Source organism: Taudactylus pleione, unplaced genomic scaffold, assembly GCF_031769625.1.
Source record: "Taudactylus pleione unplaced genomic scaffold, aTauple2 ptg000619l, whole genome shotgun sequence".
Classification (NCBI taxonomy): Eukaryota; Metazoa; Chordata; class Amphibia; order Anura; family Myobatrachidae; genus Taudactylus; species Taudactylus pleione.
The window spans coordinates 654,253-679,889 of record NW_028285021.1 but is presented as its reverse complement, the minus strand read 5'-3'; the positions used below and the strand labels follow the sequence as shown (position 1 = coordinate 679,889).

At 34.7% G+C, this 25,637-nt stretch overlaps 13 non-coding genes across 13 annotated transcripts; all 13 read right to left on the bottom strand.

The window, feature by feature from the left end:
• Positions 1-590: 590 nt before the first annotated feature.
• On the bottom strand, positions 591-672 carry TRNAS-GCU (transfer RNA serine (anticodon GCU)). Its single transcript has one exon. It is a non-coding gene; the product is annotated as a tRNA-Ser (tRNA).
• Positions 673-1,104: 432 nt separating this feature from the next.
• On the bottom strand, positions 1,105-1,186 carry TRNAS-GCU (transfer RNA serine (anticodon GCU)). Its single transcript has one exon. It is a non-coding gene; the product is annotated as a tRNA-Ser (tRNA).
• Positions 1,187-2,125: 939 nt separating this feature from the next.
• TRNAS-GCU (transfer RNA serine (anticodon GCU)) lies at positions 2,126-2,207 on the bottom strand. The gene has a single exon. It is a non-coding gene; the product is annotated as a tRNA-Ser (tRNA).
• Positions 2,208-3,859: 1,652 nt separating this feature from the next.
• TRNAS-GCU (transfer RNA serine (anticodon GCU)) lies at positions 3,860-3,941 on the bottom strand. The gene has a single exon. It is a non-coding gene; the product is annotated as a tRNA-Ser (tRNA).
• Positions 3,942-7,301: 3,360 nt separating this feature from the next.
• On the bottom strand, positions 7,302-7,383 carry TRNAS-GCU (transfer RNA serine (anticodon GCU)). The gene has a single exon. It is a non-coding gene; the product is annotated as a tRNA-Ser (tRNA).
• Positions 7,384-9,585: 2,202 nt separating this feature from the next.
• TRNAS-GCU (transfer RNA serine (anticodon GCU)) lies at positions 9,586-9,667 on the bottom strand. The gene has a single exon. It is a non-coding gene; the product is annotated as a tRNA-Ser (tRNA).
• Positions 9,668-10,741: 1,074 nt separating this feature from the next.
• On the bottom strand, positions 10,742-10,823 carry TRNAS-GCU (transfer RNA serine (anticodon GCU)). Its single transcript has one exon. It is a non-coding gene; the product is annotated as a tRNA-Ser (tRNA).
• Positions 10,824-13,027: 2,204 nt separating this feature from the next.
• TRNAS-GCU (transfer RNA serine (anticodon GCU)) lies at positions 13,028-13,109 on the bottom strand. The gene has a single exon. It is a non-coding gene; the product is annotated as a tRNA-Ser (tRNA).
• A 1,671-nt stretch (positions 13,110-14,780) lies between these two features.
• On the bottom strand, positions 14,781-14,862 carry TRNAS-GCU (transfer RNA serine (anticodon GCU)). The gene has a single exon. It is a non-coding gene; the product is annotated as a tRNA-Ser (tRNA).
• Positions 14,863-15,936: 1,074 nt separating this feature from the next.
• Positions 15,937-16,018, bottom strand: TRNAS-GCU (transfer RNA serine (anticodon GCU)). Its single transcript has one exon. It is a non-coding gene; the product is annotated as a tRNA-Ser (tRNA).
• Positions 16,019-18,217: 2,199 nt separating this feature from the next.
• On the bottom strand, positions 18,218-18,299 carry TRNAS-GCU (transfer RNA serine (anticodon GCU)). The gene has a single exon. It is a non-coding gene; the product is annotated as a tRNA-Ser (tRNA).
• A 3,358-nt stretch (positions 18,300-21,657) lies between these two features.
• On the bottom strand, positions 21,658-21,739 carry TRNAS-GCU (transfer RNA serine (anticodon GCU)). Its single transcript has one exon. It is a non-coding gene; the product is annotated as a tRNA-Ser (tRNA).
• A 2,204-nt stretch (positions 21,740-23,943) lies between these two features.
• TRNAS-GCU (transfer RNA serine (anticodon GCU)) lies at positions 23,944-24,025 on the bottom strand. The gene has a single exon. It is a non-coding gene; the product is annotated as a tRNA-Ser (tRNA).
• Between the last annotated feature and the right edge of the window lie 1,612 nt (positions 24,026-25,637).

Here is a 25,637-nt window from a genome sequence, read left to right as displayed (position 1 = left end):
CAGAGCACAATGGATTGTTCTCTGCACGCATGGGTTCAAATCCAATCCTCGTCGGTTTGGAATTGTTTGCTTGGAAAAGGAATTTTTACAAATAATGCTTCATAAGTAAAGTGAAGTGAAGTGAAGTCAATCGCCTTAACCACTCGGCCAACTCATCTTTCTGGCACAAATAAAGAAGGATTTTCTGACACCACTTGTCTTGTTTTAAATCAATTCTTTATACATTATTGGTTGTGTTCTCATCAATATCACAGGCTTGTTAGCATGTCCACTTTCAAGTGAGCCTTTGCTTAAAGAACATTTATTTTACTTTAGACATAAACTATATTTGTGAACTACTACACCATCATGTTGATCCATCACAAACGACAAAAAAATCATACCATACACATCTGGCCATTGACATGACTACTACTATAACAGTAATGGTAGATTTTTATTAAATGTGTTCTATGTATAACTTTAATGAAAGGCATTGTTCATTGAAGAAGATTTCTTAATTGAATTAGTTTATTTTTGACATTTGAGTGTCAGCTTCACTTATGAAGCATTACTTGCAAAATTCCATTTCCAAGCAAACAATTCCAATCTGACGAGGATGGGATTTGAACCCATGCATGCAGAGCACAATGGATTAGCAGTCCATCGCCTTAACCACTCGGCCACCTCGTCTTTCTGACTCAAATAAGAAGGGTTTTCTGACACCACTTGTCATATTTTAAATCATTTCTTTATACATTGTTGGTTGTGTTCTCAGCAATATCACAGGCTTGTTAGCAAGTCCACTTTCAAGTGAGCTTTTGCTTAAAGAACATTTATTTTACTTTAAACGTAACCTATATTTGTGAACTACTACACCATCATGTTGATCCATCACAAATGACAAAAAATCATAACTTACAGATCTGGCCAATGACATCACTTCTACTATAACAGTAATGGTAGATTTTCACTAAATGTGTGCTATGTATGTCTTTAATGAAAAGCATTGTTCTTTGAAGTAGATTTCTTAATTGAATTAGTTTATTTTTGACATTTGAGTGTTAGCTTCACTTATGAAGCATTATTTGCAAAAATTCCATTTCCAAGCAAACAACTCCAAACCGACGAGGATGGGATTTGAACCCATGCGTGCAGAGCACAATGGATTAGCAGTCTATCGCCTTAACCACTCGGCCACCTCGTCTTTCTGGCACAAATAAAGAAGGGTTTTCTAACACTACTTGTCTTGTATTAAATCAATTCTTTCTACATTATTGGTTGTGTTCTCATCAATATCACAGGCTTGTTAGCAAGTCCCCTTTCAAGTGAGCCTTTGCTTAAAGAACATTTATTTTACTTTAGACATAACCTATATTTGTGAACTACTACACCATCATGTTGATCCATCACAAACGACAAAAAATCATAACATACACATTTGGCCAATGACATGACTTCTACTATAACAATAATGGTAGATTTTCCTTAAATGTGTTCTATGTATGTCTTTAATGAAAAGCATTGTTCATTGACGTAGATTTCTTAATTGAATTAGTTTATTTTTGACATTTGAGTGTCAGCTTCACTTAAGAAGCATTATTTGCAAAATTCCATTTCCAAGGAAAAATTCCAAACCGACAAGATTTGAACCCATGCGTGCAGAACACAATGGATTAGCAGTCCATCACCTTAACCACTCGGCCACTTCGTCTTTCTGGCACAAATAATGATGAGTTGTCTGACACCACTTGTCATATTTTAAATATTTTCTTTATACATTGTTGGTTTTGTTCTCAGCAATATCACAGGCTTGTTAGCAAGTCCTCTTTCAAGTGAGCCTTTGCTTAAAGAACATTTATTTTACTTTAAACGTAACCTATATTTGTGAACTACTACACCATCATGTTGATCCATCACAAACGACAAAAAATCATAACATACACATCTGGCCATTGACATGACTACTACTATAACAGTAATGGTAGATTTTTATTAAATGTGTTCTATGTATAACTTTATTGAAAGGCATTGTTCATTGAAGAAGATTTCTTAATTGAATTAGTTTATTTTTGACATTTGAGTGTCAGCTTCACTTATGAAGCATTACTTGCAAAATTCAATTTCCAAGCAAACAATTCCAATCCAACGAGGATGGGATTTGAACCCATGCGTGCAGAGCACAATGGATTAGCAATCCATCGCCTTAACCACTCGGCCACCTCATCTTTCTGGCTCAAAAAAGAAGGGTTTTCTGACACCACTTGTCATATTTTAAATCATTTCTTTATACATTGTTGGTTGTGTTCTCAGCAATATCACAGGCTTGTTAGCAAGTCCACTTTCAAGTGAGCTTTTGCTTAAAGAATATTTATTTTACTTTAAACGTAACCTATATTTGTGAACTACTACAACATCATGTTGATCCATCACAAACGACAAAAAATCATAACATACGCATTTGGCCAATGACATGACTTCTACTATAACAGTAATGGTAGATTTTCACTAAATGTGTTCTATGTATGTCTTTAATGAAAAGCATTGTTCATTGAAGTAGATTTCTTAATTTAATTAGTTTATTTTTGACATTTGAGTGTCAGCTTCACTTATGAAGCATTATTTGCAGAAATTCCATTTCCAAGCAAACAATTCCAAACCGACGAGGATGTGATTGGAACCCATGAATGCAGAGCACAATGGATTGTTCTCTGCACGCATGGGTTCAAATCCAATCCTCGTCGGTTTGGAATTGTTTGCTTGGAAAAGGCATTTTTACAAATAATGCTTCATAAGAAAAGTGAAGTGAAGTGAAGTCAATCGCCTTAACCACTCGGCCAACTCATCTTTCTGGCACAAATAAAGGAGGATTTTCTGACACCACTTGTCTTGTTTTAAATCAATTCTTTATACATTATTGGTTGTGTTCTCATCAATATCACAGGCTTGTTAGCATGTCCACTTTCAAGTGAGCCTTTGCTTAAAGAACATTTATTTTACTTTAGACATAAACTATATTTGTGAACTACTACACCATCTTGTTGATCCATCACAAATGACAAAAAATCATAACATACACATTTGGCCAATGACATGACTTCTACTATAACAGTAATGGTAGATTTTCACTAAATGTGTTTTATGTATGTCTTTAATGAAAAGCATTGTTCATTGAAGAAGATTTCTTAATTGAATTAGTTTTTTTTTTTTACATTTGAGTGTCAGCTTCACATATGAAGCATTATTTGCAAAAATTCCATTTCCAAGCAAACAATTCCAAACCGACGAGGATGGGATTGGAACCCATGAATGCAGAGCCCAATGGATTGTGCTCTGCATGCATGGGTTCCAATCCCATCCTTGTCGGTTTGGAATTGTTTGCTTGGAAATGGAATTTTTGCAAATAATGCTTCATAAGTAAAGTGAAATGAAGTGAAGTCCATCGCCTTAACAACTCGGCCACCTCATCTTTCAGGCACAAATAAAGAAGGGTTTTCTAACACCAGTTGTCATATTTTAAATCAATTCTTTATACATTGTTGGTTGTATTCTCAGCAATATCACAGGCTTGTTAGCAAGTCCACTTTCAAGTGAGCTTTTGCTTAAAGAATATTTATTTTACTTTAAACGTAACCTATATTTGTGAACTACTACACCATCATGTTGATCCATCACAAACGACAAAAAATCATAACATACACATCTGGCCATTGACATGGTAGATTTTTATTAAATGTGTTCTATGTATAACATTAATGAAAGGCATTGTTCATTGAAGAAGATTTCTTAATTGAATTAGTTTATTTTTGACATTTGAGTGTCAGCTTCACTTATGAAGCATTACTTGCAAAATTCCATTTCCAAGCAAACAATTCCAATCCGACGAGGATGGGATTTGAACCCATGCGTGCAGAGCACAATGGATTAGCAGTCCATCGCCTTAACCACTCGGCCACCTCGTCTTTCTGGCTCAAAACAGACGGGTTTTCTAACACCAGTTGTCATATTTTAAATCAATTCTTTATACATTGTTGGTTGTATTCTCAGCAATATCAGAGGCTTGTTAGCAAGTCCACTTTCAAGTGAGCTTTTGCTTAAAGAACATTTATTTTACTTTAGACATAACCTATATTTGTGAACTACTACACCATCATGTTGATCCATCACAAACGACAAAAAATCATAACACACACATTTGGCTTAGATTTTCACTAAATGACATGACTTCTACGACTTCTACTAAAACAGTAATGGTAGATTTTCACTAAATGTGTTCTATGTATGTCTTTAATGAAAAGCATTGTTCATTGAAGTAGATTTCTTAATTGAATTAGTTTATTTTTGACATTTGAGTGTCAGCTTCACTTATGAAGCATTATTTGCAAAAATTCCATTTCCAAGCAAACAATTCCAAACCGACGAGGATGGGATTGGAACCCATGAATGCAGAGCACAATGGACTGTGCTCTGCACGCATGGGTTCAAATCCCATCCTCGTCGGTTTGGAATTGTTTGCTTGGAAAAGGAATTTTTACAAATAATGCTTCATAAGTAAAGTGAAGTGAAGTGAAGTCAATCGCCTTAACCACTCGGCCACCTCATCTTTCTGGCACAAATAAAGAAGGATTTTCTGACACCACTTGTCTTGTTTTAAATCAATTCTTTATACATTATTGGTTGTGTTCTCATCAATATTACAGGCTTGTTAACATGTCCACTTTCAAGTGAGCCTTTGCTTAAAGAACATTTATTTTACTTTAGACATAAACTATATTTGTGAACTACTACACCATCTTGTTGATCCATCACAAACGACAAAAAATCGTAACATACACATTTGGCCAATGACATGACTTCTACTATAACAGTAAAGGCAGATTTTCACTAAATGTGTTCTATGTATGTCTTTAATGAAAAGCATTGTTCATTGAAGTAGATTTCTTAATTGAATTAGTTTATTTTTGACATTTGAGTGTTAGCTTCACTTATGAAGCATTATTTGCAAAAATTCAATTTCCAAGCAAACAACTCCAAACCGACGAGAACGGGATTTGAACCCATGCGTGCAGAGCACAATGGATTAGCAGTCCATCGCCTTAACAACTCGGCCACCTCGTCTTTCTGGCACAAATAAAGAAGGGTTTTCTAACACCACTTGTCTTTTTTATCAATCAATACTTTATACATTATTGGTTGTGTTCTCATCAATATCACAGGCTTGTTAGCATGTCCCCTTTCAAGTGAGCCTTTGCTTAAAGAACATTTATTTTACTTTAGACATAACCTATATTTGTGAACTACTACACCATCATGTTGATCCATCACAAACGACAAAAAATCATAACATACCCATTTGGCCAATGACATGACTTCTACTATAACAGTAATGGTAGATTTTCCTTAAATGTGTTCTATGTATGTCTTTAATGAAAAGCATTGTTCATTGACGTAGATTTCTTAATTGAATTAGTTTATTTTTGACATTTGAGTGTCAGCTTCACTTAAGAAGCATTATTTGCAAAATTCCATTTCCAAGGAAAAAATTCCAAACCGACAAGATTTGAACCCATGCGTGCAGAACACAATGGATTAGCAGTCCATCACCTTAACCACTCGGCCACCTCGTCTTTCTGGCACAAATAAAGATGAGTTGTCTGACACCACTTGTCATATTTTAAATCATTTCTTTATACATTGTTGGTTGTGTTCTCAGCAATATCACAGGCTTGTTAGCAAGTCCTCTTTCAAGTGAGCCTTTGCTTAAAGAACATTTATTTTACTTTAAACGTAACCTATATTTGTGAACTACGACACCATCATGTTGATCCATCACAAACGACAAAAAATCATAACACACAGATTTGGCTTAGATTTTCACTAAATGACATGACTTCTACGACGTCTACTATAACAGTAATGGTAGATTTTCACTAAATGTGTTCTATGTCTGTCTTTAATGAAAAGCATTGTTCATTGAAGTAGATTTCTTAATTGAATTAGTTTATTTTTGACATTTGAGTGTCAGCTTCACTTATGAAGCATTATTTGCAAAAATTCCATTTCCAAGCAAACAATTCCAAACCAACGAGGATGGGATTGGAACAAATGAATGCAGAGCACAATGGATTGTTCTCTGCACGCATGGGTTCAAATCCAATCCTCGTCGGATTGGAATTGTTTGCTTGGAAAAGGAATTTTTACAAATAATGCTTCATAAGTAAAGTGAAGTGAAGTGAAGTCAATCGCCTTAACCACTCGGCCAACTCATCTTTCTGGCACAAATAAAGAAGGATTTTCTGACACCAGTTGTCTTGTTTTAAATCAATTCCTTATACATTATTGGTTGTGTTCTCATCAATATCACAGGCTTGTTAGCATGTCCACTTTCAAGTGAGCCTTTGCTTAAAGAACATTTATTTTACTTTAGACATAAACTATATTTGTGAACTACTACACCATCTTGTTGATCCATCACAAACGACAAAAAATCATAACATACACATTTGGCCAATGACATGACTTCTACTATAACAGTAATTGTAGATTTTCACTAAATGTGTTCTATGTATGTCTTTAATGAAAAGCATTGTTCATTGAAGTAGATTTCTTAATTTAATTAGTTTTTTTTTTACATTTGAGTGTCAGCTTCACTTATGAAGCATTATTTGCAAAAATTCCATTTCCAAGCAAACAATTCCAAACCGACGAGGATGGGATTGGAACCCATGAATGCAGAGCACAATGGATTGTGCTCTGCATGCATGGGTTCCAAGCCCATCCTCGTCGGTTTGGAATTGTTTGCTTGGAAATGGAATTTTTGCAAATAATGCTTCATAAGTAAAGTGAAGTGAAGTGAAGTCCATCGCCTTAACCACTCGGCCACCTCATCTTTCTGGCACAAATAAAGAAGGGTTTTCTAACACCAGTTGTTATATTTTAAATCAATTCTTTATACATTGTTGGTTGTGTTCTCAGCAATATCACAGGCTTGTTAGCAAGTCCACTTTCAAGTGAGCTTTTGCTTAAAGAATATTTATTTTACTTTAAACGTAACCTATATTTGTGAACTACTACACCATCATGTTGATCCATCACAAATGACAAAAAATCATAACTTACAGATCTGGCCAATGACATCACTTCTACTATAACAGTAATGGTAGATTTTCACTAAATGTGTGCTATTTATGTCTTTAATGAAAAGCATTGTTCTTTGAAGTAGATTTCTTAATTGAATTAGTTTATTTTTGACATTTGAGTGTTAGCTTCACTTATGAAGCATTATTTGCAAAAATTTCATTTCCAAGCAAACAACTCCAAACCGACAAGGATGGGATTTGAACCCATGCGTGCAGAGCACAATGGATTAGCAGTCCATCGCCTTAACCACTCGGCCACCTCGTCTTTCTGGCACAAATAATGAAGGGTTTTCTAACACCACTTGTCTTCTTTTAATTCAATTCTTTATACATTATTGGTTGTGTTCTCATCAATATCACAGGCTTGTTAGCATGTCCCCTTTCAAGTGAGCCTTTGCTTAAAGAACATTTATTTTACTTTAGACATAACCTATATTTGTGAACTACTACACCATCATGTTGATCCATCACAAACGAAAAAAATCATAACATACACATTTGGCCAATGACATGACTTCTACTATAACAGTAATGGTAGATTTTCCTTAAATGTGTTCTATGTATGTCTTTAATGAAAAGCATTGTTCATTGACGTAGATTTCTTAATTGAATTAGTTTATTTTTGACATTTGAGTGTCAGCTTCACTTAAGAAGCATTATTTGCAAAATTCCATTTCACGGAATAAATTCCAAACCGACAAGATTTGAACCCATGCGTGCAGAACACAACGGATTAGCAGTCCATCGCCTTAACTACTCGGCCACCTCGTCTTTCTGGCACAAATAAAGAAGGGTTTTCGAACACCACTTGTCTTGTTTTAAATCAATTCTTTATACATTATTGGTTGTGTTCTCATCAATATCACAGGCTTGTTAGCATGTCCCCTTTCAAGTGAGCCTTTGCTTAAAGAACATTTATTTTACTTTAGACATAAACTATATTTGTGAACTACTACACCATCATGTTGATCCATCACAAACGACAAAAAATCAAAACACACACATTTGGCTTAGATTTTCACTAAATGACATGACTTCTACGACTTCTACTATAACAGTAATGGTAGATTTTCACTAAATGTGTTCTATGTATGTCTTTAATGAAAAGCATTGTTCATTGAAGTCGATTTCTTAATTTAATTAGTTTATTTTTGACATTTGAGTGTCAGCTTCACTTATGAAGCATTATTTGCAAAAATTCCATTTCCAAGCAAACAATTCCAAACCAACGAGGATGGGATTGGAACCCATGAATGCAGAGCACAATGGATAGTTCTCTGCATGCATGGGTTCAAATCCAATCCTCGTCGGTTTGGAATTGTTTGCTTGGAAAAGGAATTTTTACAAATAATGCTTCATAAGTAAAGTGAATTGAAGTGAAGTCAATCGCCTTAACCACTCGGCCAACTCATCTTTCTGGCACAAACAAAGGAGGATTTTCTGACACCACTTGTCTTGTTTTAAATCAATTCTTTATACATTATTGGTTGTGTTCTCATCAATATCACAGGCTTGTTAGCATGTCCACTTTCAAGTGAGCCTTTGCTTAAAGAACATTTATTTTACTTTAGACATAAACTATATTTGTGAACTACTACACCATCTTGTTGATCCATCACAAATGACAAAAAATCATAACATACAGTTTTGGCCAATGACATGACTTCTACTATAACAGTAATGGTAGATTTTCACTAAATGTGTTTTATGTATGTCTTTAATGAAAAGCATTGTTCATTGAAGTAGATTTCTTAATTAAATTAGTTTTTTTTTTTTACATTTGAGTGTCAGCTTCACATATGAAGCATTATTTGCAAAAATTCCATTTCCAAGCAAACAATTCCAAACCGACGAGGATGGGATTGGAACCCATGAATGCAGAGCCCAATGGATTGTGCTCTGCATGCATGGGTTCCAATCCCATCCTTGTCGGTTTGGAATTGTTTGCTTGGAAATGGAATTTTTGCAAATAATGCTTCATAAGTAAAGTGAAATGAAGTGAAGTCCATCGCCTTAACAACTCGGCCACCTCATCTTTCAGGCACAAATAAAGAAGGGTTTTCTAACACCAGTTGTCATATTTTAAATCAATTCTTTATACATTGTTGGTTGTATTCTCAGCAATATCACAGGCTTGTTAGCAAGTCCACTTTCAAGTGAGCTTTTGCTTAAAGAATATTTATTTTACTTTAAACGTAACCTATATTTGTGAACTACTACACCATCATGTTGATCCATCACAAACGACAAAAAATCATAACATACACATCTGGCCATTGACATGACTACTACTATAACAGTAATGGTAGATTTTTATTAAATGTGTTCTATGTATAACTTTAATGAAAGGCATTGTTCATTGAAGAAGATTTCTTAATTGAATTAGTTTATTTTTGACATTTGAGTGTCAGCTTCACTTATGAAGCATTACTTGCAAAATTCCATTTCCAAGCAAACAATTCCAATCCGACGAGGATGGGATTTGAACCCATGCGTGCAGAGCACAATGGATTAGCAGTCCATCGCCTTAACCACTCGGCCACCTCGTCTTTCTGGCTTAAAACAGAAGGGTTTTCTAACACCAGTTGTCATATTTTAAATCAATTCTTTATACATTGTTGGTTGTATTCTCAGCAATATCAGAGGCTTGTTAGCAAGTCCACTTTCAAGTGAGCTTTTGCTTAAAGAACATTTATTTTACTTTAGACATAACCTATATTTGTGAACTACTACACCATCATGTTGATCCATCACAAACGACAAAAAATCATAACACACACATTTGGCTTAGATTTTCACTAAATGACATGACTTCTACGACTTCTACTAAAACAGTAATGGTAGATTTTCACTAAATGTGTTCTATGTATGTCTTTAATGAAAAGCATTGTTCATTGAAGTAGATTTCTTAATTGAATTAGTTTATTTTTGACATTTGAGTGTCAGCTTCACTTATGAAGCATTATTTGCAAAAATTCCATTTCCAAGCAAACAATTCCAAACCGACGAGGATGGGATTGGAACCCATGAATGCAGAGCACAATGGACTGTGCTCTGCACGCATGGGTTCAAATCCCATCCTCGTCGGTTTGGAATTGTTTGCTTGGAAAAGGAATTTTTACAAATAATGCTTCATAAGTAAAGTGAAGTGAAGTGAAGTCAATCGCCTTAACCACTCGGCCACCTCATCTTTCTGGCACAAATAAAGAAGGATTTTCTGACACCACTTGTCTTGTTTTAAATCAATTCTTTATACATTATTGGTTGTGTTCTCATCAATATTACAGGCTTGTTAACATGTCCACTTTCAAGTGAGCCTTTGCTTAAAGAACATTTATTTTACTTTAGACATAAACTATATTTGTGAACTACTACACCATCTTGTTGATCCATCACAAACGACAAAAAATCGTAACATACACATTTGGCCAATGACATGACTTCTACTATAACAGTAATGGCAGATTTTCACTAAATGTGTTCTATGTATGTCTTTAATGAAAAGCATTGTTCATTGAAGTAGATTTCTTAATTGAATTAGTTTATTTTTGACATTTGAGTGTTAGCTTCACTTATGAAGCATTATTTGCAAAAATTCAATTTCCAAGCAAACAACTCCAAACCGACGAGAATGGGATTTGAACCCATGCGTGCAGAGCACAATGGATTAGCAGTCCATCGCCTTAACCACTCGGCCACCTCGTCTTTCTGGCACAAATAAAGAAGGGTTTTCTAACACCACTTGTCTTTTTTATCAATCAATACTTTATACATTATTGGTTGTGTTCTCATCAATATCACAGGCTTGTTAGCATGTCCCCTTTCAAGTGAGCCTTTGCTTAAAGAACATTTATTTTACTTTAGACATAACCTATATTTGTGAACTACTACACCATCATGTTGATCCATCACAAACGACAAAAAATCATAACATACCCATTTGGCCAATGACATGACTTCTACTATAACAGTAATGGTAGATTTTCCTTAAATGTGTTCTATGTATGTCTTTAATGAAAAGCATTGTTCATTGACGTAGATTTCTTAATTGAATTAGTTTATTTTTGACATTTGAGTGTCAGCTTCACTTAAGAAGCATTATTTGCAAAATTCCATTTCCAAGGAAAAAATTCCAAACCGACAAGATTTGAACCCATGCGTGCAGAACACAATGGATTAGCAGTCCATCGCCTTAACCACTCGGCCACCTCGTCTTTCTGGCACAAATAAAGATGAGTTGTCTGACACCACTTGTCATATTTTAAATCATTTCTTTATACATTGTTGGTTGTGTTCTCAGCAATATCACAGGCTTGTTAGCAAGTCCTCTTTCAAGTGAGCCTTTGCTTAAAGAACATTTATTTTACTTTAAACGTAACCTATATTTGTGAACTACGACACCATCATGTTGATCCATCACAAACGACAAAAAATCATAACACACAGATTTGGCTTAGATTTTCACTAAATGACATGACTTCTACGACGTCTACTATAACAGTAATGGTAGATTTTCACTAAATGTGTTCTATGTCTGTCTTTAATGAAAAGCATTGTTCATTGAAGTAGATTTCTTAATTGAATTAGTTTATTTTTGACATTTGAGTGTCAGCTTCACTTATGAAGCATTATTTGCAAAAATTCCATTTCCAAGCAAACAATTCCAAACCAACGAGGATGGGATTGGAACAAATGAATGCAGAGCACAATGGATTGTTCTCTGCACGCATGGGTTCAAATCCAATCCTCGTCGGATTGGAATTGTTTGCTTGGAAAAGGAATTTTTACAAATAATGCTTCATAAGTAAAGTGAAGTGAAGTGAAGTCAATCGCCTTAACCACTCGGCCAACTCATCTTTCTGGCACAAATAAAGAAGGATTTTCTGACACCACTTGTCTTGTTTTAAATCAATTCCTTATACATTATTGGTTGTGTTCTCATCAATATCACAGGCTTGTTAGCATGTCCACTTTCAAGTGAGCCTTTGCTTAAAGAACATTTATTTTACTTTAGACATAAACTATATTTGTGAACTACTACACCATCTTGTTGATCCATCACAAACGACAAAAAATCATAACATACACATTTGGCCAATGACATGACTTCTACTATAACAGTAATTGTAGATTTTCACTAAATGTGTTCTATGTATGTCTTTAATGAAAAGCATTGTTCATTGAAGTAGATTTCTTAATTTAATTAGTTTTTTTTTTACATTTGAGTGTCAGCTTCACTTATGAAACATTATTTGCAAAAATTCCATTTCCAAGCAAACAATTCCAAACCGACGAGGATGGGATTGGAACCCATGAATGCAGAGCACAATGGATTGTGCTCTGCATGCATGGGTTCCAAGCCCATCCTCGTCGGTTTGGAATTGTTTGCTTGGAAATGGAATTTTTGCAAATAATGCTTCATAAGTAAAGTGAAGTGAAGTGAAGTCCATCGCCTTAACCACTCGGCCACCTCATCTTTCTGGCACAAATAAAGAAGGGTTTTCTAACACCAGTTGTTATATTTTAAATCAATTCTTTATACATTGTTGGTTGTGTTCTCAGCAATATCACAGGCTTGTTAGCAAGTCCACTTTCAAGTGAGCTTTTGCTTAAAGAATATTTATTTTACTTTAAACGTAACCTATATTTGTGAACTACTACACCATCATGTTGATCCATCACAAATGACAAAAAATCATAACTTACAGATCTGGCCAATGACATCACTTCTACTATAACAGTAATGGTAGATTTTCACTAAATGTGTGCTATGTATGTCTTTAATGAAAAGCATTGTTCTTTGAAGTAGATTTCTTAATTGAATTAGTTTATTTTTGACATTTGAGTGTTAGCTTCACTTATGAAGCATTATTTGCAAAAATTTCATTTCCAAGCAAACAACTCCAAACCGACGTGGATGGGATTTGAACCCATGCGTGCAGAGCACAATGGATTAGCAGTCCATCGCCTTAACCACTCGGCCACCTCGTCTTTCTGGCACAAATAAAGAAGGGTTTTCTAACACCACTTGTCTTCTTTTAATTCAATTCTTTATACATTATTGGTTGTGTTCTCATCAATATCACAGGCTTGTTAGCATGTCCCCTTTCAAGTGAGCCTTTGCTTAAAGAACATTTATTTTACTTTAGACATAACCTATATTTGTGAACTACTACACCATCATGTTGATCCATCACAAATGAAAAAAATCATAACATACACATTTGGCCAATGACATGACTTCTACTATAACAGTAATTGTAGATTTTCACTAAATGTGTTCTATGTATGTCTTTAATGAAAAGCATTGTTCATTGAAGTAGATTTCTTAATTTAATTAGTTTTTTTTTTACATTTGAGTGTCAGCTTCACTTATGAAGCATTATTTGCAAAAATTCCATTTCCAAGCAAACAATTCCAAACCGACGAGGATGGGATTGGAACCCATGCATGCAGAGCACAATGGATTGTGCTCTGCATGCATGGGTTCCAAGCCCATCCTCGTCGGTTTGGAATTGTTTGCTTGGAAATGGAATTTTTGCAAATAATGCTTCATAAGTAAAGTGAAGTGAAGTGAAGTCCATCGCCTTAACCACTCGGCCACCTCATCTTTCTGGCACAAATAAAGAAGGGTTTTCTAACACCAGTTGTTATATTTTAAATCAATTCTTTATACATTGTTGGTTGTGTTCTCAGCAATATCACAGGCTTGTTAGCAAGTCCACTTTCAAGTGAGCTTTTGCTTAAAGAATATTTATTTTACTTTAAACGTAACCTATATTTGTGAACTACTACACCATCATGTTGATCCATCACAAATGACAAAAAATCATAACTTACAGATCTGGCCAATGACATCACTTCTACTATAACAGTAATGGTAGATTTTCACTAAATGTGTTCTATGTATGTCTTTAATGAAAAGCATTGTTCATTGAAGTAGATTTCTTAATTGAATTAGTTTATTTTTGACATTTGAGTGTCAGCTTCACTTATGAAGCATTATTTGCAAAAATTCCATTTCCAAGCAAACAATTCCAAACCGACGAGGATGGGATTGGAACCCATGAATGCAGAGCACAATGGACTGTGCTCTGCACGCATGGGTTCAAATCCCATCCTCGTCGGTTTGGAATTGTTTGCTTGGAAAAGGAATTTTTACAAATAATGCTTCATAAGTAAAGTGAAGTGAAGTGAAGTCAATCGCCTTAACCACTCGGCCACCTCATCTTTCTGGCACAAATAAAGAAGGATTTTCTGACACCACTTGTCTTGTTTTAAATCAATTCTTTATACATTATTGGTTGTGTTCTCATCAATATTACAGGCTTGTTAACATGTCCACTTTCAAGTGAGCCTTTGCTTAAAGAACATTTATTTTACTTTAGACATAAACTATATTTGTGAACTACTACACCATCATGTTGATCCATCACAAACGACAAAAAATCATAACATACACATCTGGCCATTGACATGACTACTACTATAACAGTAATGGTAGATTTTTATTAAATGTGTTCTATGTATAACTTTAATGAAAGGCATTGTTCATTGAAGAAGATTTCTTAATTGAATTAGTTTATTTTTGACATTTGAGTGTCAGCTTCACTTATGAAGCATTACTTGCAAAATTCCATTTCCAAGCAAACAATTCCAATCCGACGAGGATGGGATTTGAACCCATGCGTGCAGAGCACAATGGATTAGCAGTCCATCGCCTTAACCACTCGGCCACCTCGTCTTTCTGGCTTAAAACAGAAGGGTTTTCTAACACCAGTTGTCATATTTTAAATCAATTCTTTATACATTGTTGGTTGTATTCTCAGCAATATCAGAGGCTTGTTAGCAAGTCCACTTTCAAGTGAGCTTTTGCTTAAAGAACATTTATTTTACTTTAGACATAACCTATATTTGTGAACTACTACACCATCATGTTGATCCATCACACACGACAAAAAATCATAACACACACATTTGGCTTAGATTTTCACTAAATGACATGACTTCTACGACTTCTACTAAAACAGTAATGGTAGATTTTCACTAAATGTGTTCTATGTATGTCTTTAATGAAAAGCATTGTTCATTGAAGTAGATTTCTTAATTGAATTAGTTTATTTTTGACATTTGAGTGTCAGCTTCACTTATGAAGCATTATTTGCAAAACTTCCATTTCCAAGCAAACAATTCCAAACCGACGAGGATGGGATTGGAACCCATGAATGCAGAGCACAATGGACTGTGCTCTGCACGCATGGGTTCAAATCCCATCCTCGTCGGTTTGGAATTGTTTGCTTGGAAAAGGAATTTTTACAAATAATGCTTCATAAGTAAAGTGAAGTGAAGTGAAGTCAATCGCCTTAACCACTCGGCCACCTCATCTTTCTGGCACAAATAAAGAAGGATTTTCTGACACCACTTGTCTTGTTTTAAATCAATTCTTTATACATTATTGGTTGTGTTCTCATCAATATTACAGGCTTGTTAACATGTCCACTTTCAAGTGAGCCTTTGCTTAAAGAACATTTATTTTACTTTAGACATAAACTATATTTGTGAACTACTACACCATCTTGTTGATCCATCACAAACGACAAAAAATCGTAACATACACATTTGGCCAATGACATGACTTCTACTATAACAGTAATGGCAGATTTTCACTAAATGTGTTCTATGTATGTCTTTAATGAAAAGCATTGTTCATTGAAGTAGATTTCTTAATTGAATTAGTTTATTTTTGACATTTGAGTGTTAGCTTCACTTATGAAGCATTATTTGCAAAAATTCAATTTCCAAGCAAACAACTCCAAACCGACGAGAATGGGATTTGAACCCATGCGTGCAGAGCACAATGGATTAGCAGTCCATCGCCTTAACCACTCGGCCACCTCGTCTTTCTGGCACAAATAAAGAAGGGTTTTCTAACACCACTTGTCTTTTTTATCAATCAATACTTTATACATTATTGGTTGTGTTCTCATCAATATCACAGGCTTGTTAGCATGTCCCCTTTCAAGTGAGCCTTTGCTTAAAGAACATTTATTTTACTTTAGACATAACCTATATTTGTGAACTACTACACCATCATGTTGATCCATCACAAACGACAAAAAATCATAACATACCCATTTGGCCAATGACATGACTTCTACTATAACAGTAATGGTAGATTTTCCTTAAATGTGTTCTATGTATGTCTTTAATGAAAAGCATTGTTCATTGACGTAGATTTCTTAATTGAATTAGTTTATTTTTGACATTTGAGTGTCAGCTTCACTTAAGAAGCATTATTTGCAAAATTCCATTTCCAAGGAAAAAATTCCAAACCGACAAGATTTGAACCCATGCGTGCAGAACACAATGGATTAGCAGTCCATCGCCTTAACCACTCGGCCACCTCGTCTTTCTGGCACAAATAAAGATGAGTTGTCTGACACCACTTGTCATATTTTAAATCATTTCTTTATACATTGTTGGTTGTGTTCTCAGCAATATCACAGGCTTGTTAGCAAGTCCTCTTTCAAGTGAGCCTTTGCTTAAAGAACATTTATTTTACTTTAAACGTAACCTATATTTGTGAACTACGACACCATCATGTTGATCCATCACAAACGACAAAAAATCATAACACACAGATTTGGCTTAGATTTTCACTAAATGACATGACTTCTACGACGTCTACTATAACAGTAATGGTAGATTTTCACTAAATGTGTTCTATGTCTGTCTTTAATGAAAAGCATTGTTCATTGAAGTAGATTTCTTAATTGAATTAGTTTATTTTTGACATTTGAGTGTCAGCTTCACTTATGAAGCATTATTTGCAAAAATTCCATTTCCAAGCAAACAATTCCAAACCAACGAGGATGGGATTGGAACAAATGAATGCAGAGCACAATGGATTGTTCTCTGCACGCATGGGTTCAAATCCAATCCTCGTCGGATTGGAATTGTTTGCTTGGAAAAGGAATTTTTACAAATAATGCTTCATAAGTAAAGTGAAGTGAAGTGAAGTCAATCGCCTTAACCACTCGGCCAACTCATCTTTCTGGCACAAATAAAGAAGGATTTTCTGACACCACTTGTCTTGTTTTAAATCAATTCCTTATACATTATTGGTTGTGTTCTCATCAATATCACAGGCTTGTTAGCATGTCCACTTTCAAGTGAGCCTTTGCTTAAAGAACATTTATTTTACTTTAGACATAAACTATATTTGTGAACTACTACACCATCTTGTTGATCCATCACAAACGACAAAAAATCATAACATACACATTTGGCCAATGACATGACTTCTACTATAACAGTAATTGTAGATTTTCACTAAATGTGTTCTATGTATGTCTTTAATGAAAAGCATTGTTCATTGAAGTTGATTTCTTAATTTAATTAGTTTTTTTTTTACATTTGAGTGTCAGCTTCACTTATGAAACATTATTTGCAAAAATTCCATTTCCAAGCAAACAATTCCAAACCGACGAGGATGGGATTGGAACCCATGAATGCAGAGCACAATGGATTGTGCTCTGCATGCATGGGTTCCAAGCCCATCCTCGTCGGTTTGGAATTGTTTGCTTGGAAATGGAATTTTTGCAAATAATGCTTCATAAGTAAAGTGAAGTGAAGTCCATCGCCTTAACCACTCGGCCACCTCATCTTTCTGGCACAAATAAAGAAGGGTTTTCTAACACCAGTTGTTATATTTTAAATCAATTCTTTATACATTGTTGGTTGTGTTCTCAGCAATATCACAGGCTTGTTAGCAAGTCCACTTTCAAGTGAGCTTTTGCTTAAAGAATATTTATTTTACTTTAAACGTAACCTATATTTGTGAACTACTACACCATCATGTTGATCCATCACAAATGACAAAAAATCATAACTTACAGATCTGGCCAATGACATCACTTCTACTATAACAGTAATGGTAGATTTTCACTAAATGTGTGCTATGTATGTCTTTAATGAAAAGCATTGTTCTTTGAAGTAGATTTCTTAATTGAATTAGTTTATTTTTGACATTTGAGTGTTAGCTTCACTTATGAAGCATTATTTGCAAAAATTTCATTTCCAAGCAAACAGCTCCAAACCGACGAGGATGGGATTTGAACCCATGCGTGCAGAGCACAATGGATTAGCAGTCCATCGCCTTAACCACTCGGCCACCTCGTCTTTCTGGCACAAATAAAGAAGGGTTTTCTAACACCACTTGTCTTCTTTTAATTCAATTCTTTATACATTATTGGTTGTGTTCTCATCAATATCACAGGCTTGTTAGCATGTCCCCTTTCAAGTGAGCCTTTGCTTAAAGAACATTTATTTTACTTTAGACATAACCTATATTTGTGAACTACTACACCATCATGTTGATCCATCACAAACGAAAAAAATCATAACATACACATTTGGCCAATGACATGACTTCTACTATAACAGTAATGGTAGATTTTCCTTAAATGTGTTCTATGTATGTCTTTAATGAAAAGCATTGTTCATTGACGTAGATTTATTAATTGAATTAGTTTATTTTTGACATTTGAGTGTCAGCTTCACTTAAGAAGCATTATTTGCAAAATTCCATTTCCACGGATAAATTCCAAACCGACAAGATTTGAACCCATGCGTGCAGAACACAACGGATTAGCAGTCCATCGTCTTAACCACTCGGCCACCTCATCTTTCTGGCACAAATAAAGAAGGGTTTTCGAACACCACTTGTCTTGTTTTAAATCAATTCTTTATACATTATTGGTTGTGTTCTCATCAATATCACAGGCTTGTTAGCATGTCCCCTTTCAAGTGAGCCTTTGCTTAAAGAACATTTATTTTACTTTAGACATAAACTATATTTGTGAACTACTACACCATCATGTTGATCCATCACAAACGACAAAAAATCAAAACACACACATTTGGCTTAGATTTTCACTAAATGACATGACTTCTACGACTTCTACTATAACAGTAATGGTAGATTTTCACTAAATGTGTTCTATGTATGTCTTTAATGAAAAGCATTGTTCATTGAAGTCGATTTCTTAATTGAATTAGTTTATTTTTGACATTTGAGTGTCAGCTTCACTTATGAAGCATTATTTGCAAAAATTCCATTTCCAAGCAAACAATTCCAAACCAACGAGGATGGGATTGGAACCCATGAATGCAGAGCACAATGGATTGTTCTCTGCATGCATGGGTTCAAATCCAATCCTCGTCGGTTTGGAATTGTTTGCTTGGAAAAGGAATTTTTACAATTAATGCTTCATAAGTAAAGTGAATTGAAGTGAAGTCAATCGCCTTAACCACTCGGCCAACTCATCTTTCTGGCACAAACAAAGGAGGATTTTCTGACACCACTTGTCTTGTTTTAAATCAATTCTTTATATATTATTGGTTGTGTTCTCATCAATATCACAGGCTTGTTAGCATGTCCACTTTCAAGTGAGCCTTTGCTTAAAGAACATTTATTTTACTTTAGACATAAACTATATTTGTGAACTACTACACCATCTTGTTGATCCATCACAAATGACAAAAAATCATAACATACACATTTGGCCAATGACATGACTTCTACTATAACAGTAATGGTAGATTTTCACTAAATGTGTTTTATGTATGTCTTTAATGAAAAGCATTGTTCATTGAAGTAGATTTCTTAATTAAATTAGTTTTTTTTTTTTACATTTGAGTGTCAGCTTCACATATGAAGCATTATTTGCAAAAATTCCATTTCCAAGCAAACAATTCCAAACCGACGAGGATGGGATTGGAACCCATGAATGCAGAGCCCAATGGATTGTGCTCTGCATGCATGGGTTCCAATCCCATCCTCGTCGGTTTGGAATTGTTTGCTTGGAAATGGAATTTTTGCAAATAATGCTTCATAAGTAAAGTGAAATGAAGTGAAGTCCATCGCCTTAACAACTCGGCCACCTCATCTTTCAGGCACAAATAAAGAAGGGTTTTCTAACACCAGTTGTCATATTTTAAATCAATTCTTTATACATTGTTGGTTGTATTCTCAGCAATATCACAGGCTTGTTAGCAAGTCCACTTTCAAGTGAGCTTTTGCTTAAAGAATATTTATTTTACTTTAAACGTAACCTATATTTGTGAACTACTACACCATCATGTTGATCCATCACAAACGACAAAAAATCATAACATACACATCTGGCCATTGACATGACTACTACTATAACAGTAATGGTAGATTTTTATTAAATGTGTTCTATGTATAACTTTAATGAAAGGCATTGTTCATTGAAGAAGATTTCTTAATTGAATTAGTTTATTTTTGACATTTGAGTGTCAGCTTCACTTATGAAGCATTACTTGCAAAATTCCATTTCCAAGCAAACAATTCCAATCCGACAAGGATGGGATTTGAACCCATGCGTGCAGAGCACAATGGATTAGCAGTCAATCGCCTGAACCACTCGGCCACCTCGTCTTTCTGGCTCAAAACAGAAGGGTTTTCTAACACCAGTTGTCATATTTTAAATCAATTCTTTATACATTGTTGGTTGTATTCTCAGCAATATCAGAGGCTTGTTAGCAAGTCCACTTTCAAGTGAGCTTTTGCTTAAAGAACATTTATTTTACTTTAGACATAACCTATATTTGTGAACTACTACACCATCATGTTGATCCATCACAAACGACAAAAAATCATAACACACACATTTGGCTTAGATTTTCACTAAATGACATGACTTCTACGACTTCTACTAAAACAGTAATGGTAGATTTTCACTAAATGTGTTCTATGTATGTCTTTAATGAAAAGCATTGTTCATTGAAGTAGATTTCTTAATTGAATTAGTTTATTTTTGACATTTGAGTGTCAGCTTCACTTATGAAGCATTATTTGCAAAAATTCCATTTCCAAGCAAACAATTCCAAACCGACGAGGATGGGATTGGAACCCATGAATGCAGAGCACAATGGACTGTGCTCTGCACGCATGGGTTCAAATCCCATCCTCGTCGGTTTGGAATTGTTTGCTTGGAAAAGGAATTTTTACAAATAATGCTTCATAAGTAAAGTGAAGTGAAGTGAAGTCAATCGCCTTAACCACTCGGCCACCTCATCTTTCTGGCACAAATAAAGAAGGATTTTCTGACACCACTTGTCTTGTTTTAAATCAATTCTTTATACATTATTGGTTGTGTTCTCATCAATATTACAGGCTTGTTAACATGTCCACTTTCAAGTGAGCCTTTGCTTAAAGAACATTTATTTTACTTTAGACATAAACTATATTTGTGAACTACTACACCATCTTGTTGATCCATCACAAACGACAAAAAATCGTAACATACACATTTGGCCAATGACATGACTTCTACTATAACAGTAATGGCAGATTTTCACTAAATGTGTTCTATGTATGTCTTTAATGAAAAGCATTGTTCATTGAAGTAGATTTCTTAATTGAATTAGTTTATTTTTGACATTTGAGTGTTAGCTTCACTTATGTAGCATTATTTGCAAAAATTCAATTTCCAAGCAAACAACTCCAAACCGACGAGAATGGGATTTGAACCCATGCGTGCAGAGCACAATGGATTAGCAGTCCATCGCCTTAACCACTCGGCCACCTCGTCTTTCTGGCACGAATAAAGAAGGGTTTTCTAACACCACTTGTCATTTTTATCAATCAATACTTTATACATTATTGGTTGTGTTCTCATCAATATCACAGGCTTGTTAGCATGTCCCATTTCAAGTGAGCCTTTGCTTAAAGAACATTTATTTTACTTTAGACATAACCTATATTTGTGAACTACTACACCATCATGTTGATCCATCACAAACGACAAAAAATCATAACATACCCATTTGGCCAATGACATGACTTCTACTATAACAGTAATGGTAGATTTTCCTTAAATGTGTTCTATGTATGTCTTTAATGAAAAGCATTGTTCATTGACGTAGATTTCTTAATTGAATTAGTTTATTTTTGACATTTGAGTGTCAGCTTCACTTAAGAAGCATTATTTGCAAAATTCCATTTCCAAGGAAAAAATTCCAAACCGACAAGATTTGAACCCATGCGTGCAGAACACAATGGATTAGCAGTCCATCGCCTTAACCACTCGGCCACCTCGTCTTTCTGGCACAAATAAAAATGAGTTGTCTGACACCACTTGTCATATTTTAAATCATTTCTTTATACATTGTTGGTTGTGTTCTCAGCAATATCACAGGCTTGTTAGCAAGTCCTCTTTCAAGTGAGCCTTTGCTTAAAGAACATTTATTTTACTTTAAACGTAACCTATATTTGTGAACTACGACACCATCATGTTGATCCATCACAAACGACAAAAAATCATAACACACAGATTTGGCTTAGATTTTCACTAAATGACATGACTTCTACGACGTCTACTATAACAGTAATGGTAGATTTTCACTAAATGTGTTCTATGTCTGTCTTTAATGAAAAGCATTGTTCATTGAAGTAGATTTCTTAATTGAATTAGTTTATTTTTGACATTTGAGTGTCAGCTTCACTTATGAAGCATTATTTGCAAAAATTCCATTTCCAAGCAAACAATTCCAAACCAACGAGGATGGGATTGGAACAAATGAATGCAGAGCACAATGGATTGTTCTCTGCACGCATGGGTTCAAATCCAATCCTCGTCGGATTGGAATTGTTTGCTTGGAAAAGGAATTTTTACAAATAATGCTTCATAAGTAAAGTGAAGTGAAGTGAAGTCAATCGCCTTAACCACTCGGCCAACTCATCTTTCTGGCACAAATAAAGAAGGATTTTCTGACACCACTTGTCTTGTTTTAAATCAATTCCTTATACATTTTTGGTTGTGTTCTCATCAATATCACAGGCTTGTTAGCATGTCCACTTTCAAGTGAGCCTTTGCTTAAAGAACATTTATTTTACTTTAGACATAAACTATAATTGTGAACTACTACACCATCTTGTTGATCCATCACAAACGACAAAAAATCATAACATACACATTTGGCCAATGACATGACTTCTACTATAACAGTAATTGTAGATTTTCACTAAATGTGTTCTATGTATATCTTTAATGAAAAGCATTGTTCATTGAAGTAGATTTCTTAATTTAATTAGTTTTTTTTTGACATTTGAGTGTCAGCTTCACTTATGAAGCATTATTTGCAAAAATTCCATTTCCAAGCAAACAATTCCAAACCGACGAGGATGGGATTGGAACCCATGAATGCAGAGCACAATGGACTGTGCTCTGCACGCATGGGTTCAAATCCCATCCTCGTCGGTTTGGAATTGTTTGCTTGGAAAAGGAATTTTTACAAATAATGCTTCATAAGTAAAGTGAAGTGAAGTGAAGTCAATCGCCTTAACCACTCGGCCACCTCATCTTTCTGGCACAAATAAAGAAGGATTTTCTGACACCACTTGTCTTGTTTTAAATCAATTCTTTATACATTATTGGTTGTGTTCTCATCAATATTACAGGCTTGTTAACATGTCCACTTTCAAGTGAGCCTTTGCTTAAAGAACATTTATTTTACTTTAGACATAAACTATATTTGTGAACTACTACACCATCTTGTTGATCCATCACAAACGACAAAAAATCGTAACATACACATTTGGCCAATGACATGACTTCTACTATAACAGTAATGGCAGATTTTCACTAAATGTGTTCTATGTATGTCTTTAATGAAAAGCATTGTTCATTGAAGTAGATTTCTTAATTGAATTAGTTTATTTTTGACATTTGAGTGTTAGCTTCACTTATGTAGCATTATTTGCAAAAATTCAATTTCCAAGCAAACAACTCCAAACCGACGAGAATGGGATTTGAACCCATGCGTGCAGAGCACAATGGATTAGCAGTCCATCGCCTTAACCACTCGGCCACCTCGTCTTTCTGGCACGAATAAAGAAGGGTTTTCTAACACCACTTGTCATTTTTATCAATCAATACTTTATACATTATTGGTTGTGTTCTCATCAATATCACAGGCTTGTTAGCATGTCCCATTTCAAGTGAGCCTTTGCTTAAAGAACATTTATTTTACTTTAGACATAACCTATATTTGTGAACTACTACACCATCATGTTGATCCATCACAAACGACAAAAAATCATAACATACCCATTTGGCCAATGACATGACTTCTACTATAACAGTAATGGTAGATTTTCCTTAAATGTGTTCTATGTATGTCTTTAATGAAAAGCATTGTTCATTGACGTAGATTTCTTAATTGAATTAGTTTATTTTTGACATTTGAGTGTCAGCTTCACTTAAGAAGCATTATTTGCAAAATTCCATTTCCAAGGAAAAAATTCCAAACCGACAAGATTTGAACCCATGCGTGCAGAACACAATGGATTAGCAGTCCATCGCCTTAACCACTCGGCCACCTCGTCTTTCTGGCACAAATAAAAATGAGTTGTCTGACACCACTTGTCATATTTTAAATCATTTCTTTATACATTGTTGGTTGTGTTCTCAGCAATATCACAGGCTTGTTAGCAAGTCCTCTTTCAAGTGAGCCTTTGCTTAAAGAACATTTATTTTACTTTAAACGTAACCTATATTTGTGAACTACGACACCATCATGTTGATCCATCACAAACGACAAAAAATCATAACACACAGATTTGGCTTAGATTTTCACTAAATGACATGACTTCTACGACGTCTACTATAACAGTAATGGTAGATTTTCACTAAATGTGTTCTATGTCTGTCTTTAATGAAAAGCATTGTTCATTGAAGTAGATTTCTTAATTGAATTAGTTTATTTTTGACATTTGAGTGTCAGCTTCACTTATGAAGCATTATTTGCAAAAATTCCATTTCCAAGCAAACAATTCCAAACCAACGAGGATGGGATTGGAACAAATGAATGCAGAGCACAATGGATTGTTCTCTGCACGCATGGGTTCAAATCCAATCCTCGTCGGATTGGAATTGTTTGCTTGGAAAAGGAATTTTTACAAATAATGCTTCATAAGTAAAGTGAAGTGAAGTGAAGTCAATCGCCTTAACCACTCGGCCAACTCATCTTTCTGGCACAAATAAAGAAGGATTTTCTGACACCACTTGTCTTGTTTTAAATCAATTCCTTATACATTTTTGGTTGTGTTCTCATCAATATCACAGGCTTGTTAGCATGTCCACTTTCAAGTGAGCCTTTGCTTAAAGAACATTTATTTTACTTTAGACATAAACTATAATTGTGAACTACTACACCATCTTGTTGATCCATCACAAACGACAAAAAATCATAACATACACATTTGGCCAATGACATGACTTCTACTATAACAGTAATTGTAGATTTTCACTAAATGTGTTCTATGTATGTCTTTAATGAAAAGCATTGTTCATTGAAGTAGATTTCTTAATTTAATTAGTTTTTTTTTTACATTTGAGTGTCAGCTTCACTTATGAAGCATTATTTGCAAAAATTCCATTTCCAAGCAAACAATTCCAAACCGACGAGGATGGGATTGGAACCCATGAA